Source organism: Arachis duranensis, chromosome 5, assembly GCF_000817695.3.
Source record: "Arachis duranensis cultivar V14167 chromosome 5, aradu.V14167.gnm2.J7QH, whole genome shotgun sequence".
Classification (NCBI taxonomy): domain Eukaryota; kingdom Viridiplantae; phylum Streptophyta; class Magnoliopsida; order Fabales; family Fabaceae; genus Arachis; species Arachis duranensis.
The window spans coordinates 50,163,490-50,168,442 of NC_029776.3; the positions used below are offsets into that span (position 1 = coordinate 50,163,490).

Here is a 4,953-nt window from a genome sequence, read left to right on the forward strand (position 1 = left end):
ATCCAAGAGATATCCACTCAATCTAAGGTAGAACGGAGGTGGTTGTCAGGCACACGTTTATAGGTGAGAATGATGATGAGTGTCACGGATCATCACATTCATCAAGTTGAGGAACAAGTGATATCTTAGAACGAGAATAAGCTGAATTGAATAGAAGAACAATAGTAATTGCATTGAGACTCGAGGTACAGCAGAGCTCCACACCTTAATCAATGGTGTGTAGAAACTCCACCGTTGAAAATACATAAGAACAAGGTCTAGGCATGGCCGAGAGGCCAGCCTCCCAATGATCTAAGAACTAGATGTCCAAAGATGATCCTAAAATCTAAAGTGATCAAAAGATGAAAATACAATAGCAAAAGGTCCTATTTGTAGAGAACTAGTAGCTTAGGGTTTACAAAGATGAGTAAATTACATAAAAATCCACTTCCGGGCCCACTTGGTGTGTGCTTGGGCTGAGCATTGAAGCTTCTATGTGTAGAGACTTTTCTTGGAGTTAAACACCAGCTTTTGTGCCAGTTTGGGCGTTTAACTCCCATTCTTGTGTCAGTTCCGGCGTTTAACGCTGGGCAGTTTTGAGCTGATTTGGAACGCCGGTTTGGGCCATCAAATCTCGGGCAAAGTATGGACTATTATACATTGCTGGAAAGCCCAGGATGTCTACTTTCCAACACAATTGAGAGCGCGCCAATTGGGCTTCTGTAGCTCCATAAAATTCACTTCGAGTGTAGGGAGGTCAGAATCCAACAACATCTGCAGTCCTTTTCAGCCTCAGATTTTTGCTCAGGTCCATCAATTTCAGCCAGAAAATACCTGAAATCACAGAATAACACACAAACTCATAGTAAAGTCTAGAAAAGTGAATTTTAACTAAAAACTAATAAAAATACAATGAAAAATAACTAAAATATACTAAAAACATACTAAAAACAATGCCAAAAAGCGTATAAATTATCCGCTCATCAATTTACAAGATGACCATAGCTTGCTTCATACCAACAATCTCCGTGGGATCGACCCTTACTCGCGTAAGGTTTATTACTTGGATGTCCCAGTGCACTTGTTGGTTAGTTGTGCGAAATTGTGATAAGGAGTTGAGATTGCAATTGAGCGTACCATGTTGATGGCGCCATTGATGATCACAATTTCGTGCACCAATGTACATGTGCCAACCAGTCACCGTTCTTGTTGGTATCAGCTCATTCTTCTCATTTGGTACAACAGTGACCCCTCCTTTCTTTGGAACTACTTGTACATGGCTCACCCAAGGGCTGTCTGAGATGGGGTAGATCATCCCAACTTGCCACAACTTCAACACTTCCTTCTAGACCACTTCATTCATAGTTGGGTTCAGCCTTCTTTGTTGTTGTCTTAAGAGCTTAGCACCCTCCTCAAGCAGGATCTTGTGCATGCACATTGAGGCGCTAATCCCCTTTAAGTCTGTGAGTGTCCAGCCTATATCATCCGTATGTTGTTTCAACACTTCGATGAGTTTCTCTTCTTGCTCTTTACTCAAGCTTGAGTTGATGATCACTGGGTAGGTGTTGTTGTCACCCAGATATGCATATTTCAAGCTTGGAGGTAAGGTTTTCAGCTCTAGTTTTGGTGCCTCTTCTCCATTTTTGTCTTTATGGTTTGTCATGATTGAACTTCCCATGGTTCCTTGTCGTAGTTCTCCACATGGTGTTTGTTGCTCCAATTCCATAGTTCCTTTACATTGCTCTTCTTCCAAAACTCCTTGAACTATCTATTCCATGGTGTCCACCATCATGCATTCTCCTATTGATTCCTTGGGGTAACTCATTGCCTTGAAGACATTGAAGATCATCTTCTCCTCATGCAATCTCAAGACTAGTTCCCCTTTTTGCACATCAATGATGGCTCCAGCAGTAGCTAGGAATGGCCTTCCTAGGATAATTGAGCTGTTAGCCTCTTCTTCCATATCCAGCACAACAAAGTCAGCTGGGAAAATGATTTCTCCTATTTTCACCAATAAATCTTCCACTACACCATGTGGAAACTTGAATGTTCTATCAGCTAGTTGGAGTGCCATTCTTGTTGGTTTGGCTTCCTCAATTCTTATCCTTCTCATCATGTTCAAGGACATGAGATTGATGCTAGCCCCTAAGTCACATAAAGCCTTCTCAATATTGATATCCCCTATGATGTAGGAGATTTGGAAACTCCCTGGGTCTTTCATTTTCTGGGGGAGTTTCTTTTGTATGATGGCACTACACTCCTCAGTTAGGACTACAGTCTCCTTTTCTCCCCAGTTTTTTTTCTTGTCATGAGTTCCTTCAAGAACTTGGCGTAGAGGGGCATTGTTCTAGTGCTTCAGTAAATGGTATATTGATTTGGAGCTTTTTGAAGATTTCCAAGAATCTAGAAAACTAGCCATCCTTCTCATCCTTCCTTAGCCTTTGTGGGTATGGTGCCTTTGGCACATAAGGCTTCAAGACTGGCTTTGGTGAAGATGGGTCAGGGGTCTCTTCCTTCTTCTTGTTTTCAGGCTTTTCTACAGCATCTTCTTCGTGGTTCTCCTGGCTTGGGGTTGCCTCTTTTACCACATTTCCACTCCTAAGTATGATGGCCTTGCATTCCCCTCTTGGGTTGGCCATGGTGTCACTAGGAAATGTGTTTGTAGGCATTGGAATTTGCTTGGATAAGATCCCCACTTGTGCTTCCAACTTTGAGATTGTTGCACCTTGATTCTTCAGATTCGATCTGTATTCTTCTTGGTTGGCGTCTATCTTCTTTTCAGCCTGTGCTTGCCTCTCCAAAAGGGTGGAAATAACCCCTGTGAGCTGTGATGAGAGCTATGCTATTACAGCCTCTAATCTCTCAAAGTTACCTCTGATCTCGCATGGTTGTGAGGTTGAGGTTAATGTGTCTTGATGGTGGTGTGTTTGCTGAATGGAAGGGTATGATGTGTGAGGTGGATTGTGGTAGGGTCTGTTGTTGTTTGATTGATGGTTGGGGTTGTGATTGGCTTGGTATGGCTTGTTATGATCTTGGTTGTGACCTTGTTGGTTCCCCTACCCAAAATTTGGGTAGTTCTTCCATCCTGAATTGTATGTCTTGGAGTTAGGGTCATATGGTGGTCGAGAGGGGTTGTGTACATAGTTTTCTTGCTCACATTCGACTTTTGGTGCATATCCTTCTTAGGGTGGTGCTTGAGCTTGAACCACTGCAACTTGATTGTTCTCCATCTTATTAGTTAAGGCGGCTAGTTGTGCTGTAATTGCCTTATTTTGTGCCAACAGGGCATCTACAGAGTTGAGTTCCAGCACTCCCTTCTTTTGTCCCCTTTCTAAAGCATAGAAGTAGTCATTCTCAGCTACAGTTTCAATGACATCTATGGCTTCCTTAATGGTCTTCTTCTTGTTGAGTGAACCACCTGAAGAGTAGTCCACAACCTTCTTTGATTCATAGGTTAGTCCTTCATAGAAAATGTGCAACTGTACCCATTCATTAAACATATATGGTGGGCATTTTCTTGTTAGATCCTTGAACCTCTCCCAGGCCTCATAGAGTGTTTCACCATCTAGCTGTCTGAAGGTTTGCACCTCAGCTCTTAGCCTATTGATCCTCTGTGGAGGGTAAAATCTTGCTAGAAATTTGTTCACAACACCTTCCCATGTGGTTAGGCTCTCCTTGAGAAATGCTTCCAACCATTTTATTTCCTTTTCTCTGAGTGAGAAAGGGAACAAGAGTAGTTTGTAGGTGTCAGGTGTACCCCATTGGACTTTACAGTATCATATATCCTCAAGAATGTGTTGAGATGTTGATTTGGATCTTCTTGGGCACTTACTCCATATGAACAATTATTCTGGACTAGTGTGATGAGTTGAGGTTTCAACTCAAAGTTGTAAGCATAAATTATTGGCTTGAGGATGCTGCTACCATAGTTTCTTGGATTTGGGTTGATGAAGGAGCCTAAGACTCTCCTCTTTTGCCCAGCTTGATTTCCAGCAGCTCCTTCAACATTGTCGTGTACTTCGTCTTCCATGGTGGTTGTTAGATCTTCTTCCACTGGTTCTTCTCCAACTATGCCTTTGCCTCTAGCCTCCCTCCTCAATCTAAGAAAGGTTCTCTCAGGTTCTGATGACAAGTCATTATATACCCATTTTTCAAGCTAATTTCACTTGTTTCACTAGTCTTTATGCACTTTCTTGCATCCTAAGTAAGTAATTTGGAATGAAAATCCATGACTTCTTTAAATCAAACAACCACCATTAAATTGATGCTAAATCATGAGGTTTGAGCTAAAATTAATTGATTTTTAATGAATTATAAACCTTATGAGTTTGGAGATACTTTGATTGGTTGCTTTGGTTTCTTGTAGGTGAAGAAAGGAAGAAAAGAAGAAAAACGTGGCTTAAGAAGTGTGGCCATGGAAGGAGAAGTGTGGTGCAACATAGAAGGAGGAAGCAAACACTGCTCTCCACAAGAGCACACTGCTCTCCAAGAGAGCAGCATAATGAACCAAGCCTCCAAAATATCACTGCCCTGCCCACAATAAGAGCGGAACACAATTCTATGCCAAGGACCAAAGGAAGCAAAAATTCTGCCCTGCCCTCCTCAAGAGCAATATCGGGCTTCATCCAAGAAAAATTCAAAGGAAATTGCTCTCCTAGTGTTACTCATGGGTTTCGAACCCAAGAATAAGGAGGAAAGGAGTAGCACTCAAATACAAGGAAAACAAGCAAAAATTGGCTTGTTTTCAATCTCCAAGAATCGAACACAGCACCATGAGGAAGCAAGGAACTAGGCGCTACTTTGGTGCCAAGAAAACCAAGGAAAAAGGGGCAGCGTGTGCTTCCACCAAGTTTCAAACCTGGGACCTCACCCTTGGTTGCCTTGTTGCGCTGCCCACAAAGAGAGCAGAGCAGCATTTCTTGGCACGGGCAGCACACAAGCGCACACACAAGCACGCACGGCCAGGAGCATCAC

General features: G+C 42.5%; 1 non-coding gene across 1 annotated transcript; it reads left to right on the top strand.

Moving 5' to 3' along the window:
* The first annotated feature begins 3,473 nt into the window (after positions 1 to 3,473).
* Positions 3,474 to 3,581, top strand: LOC127748125 (small nucleolar RNA R71). The gene has a single exon (XR_008010068.1). It is a non-coding gene; the product is annotated as a small nucleolar RNA R71 (small nucleolar RNA).
* The last annotated feature ends 1,372 nt before the right edge of the window (positions 3,582 to 4,953 follow it).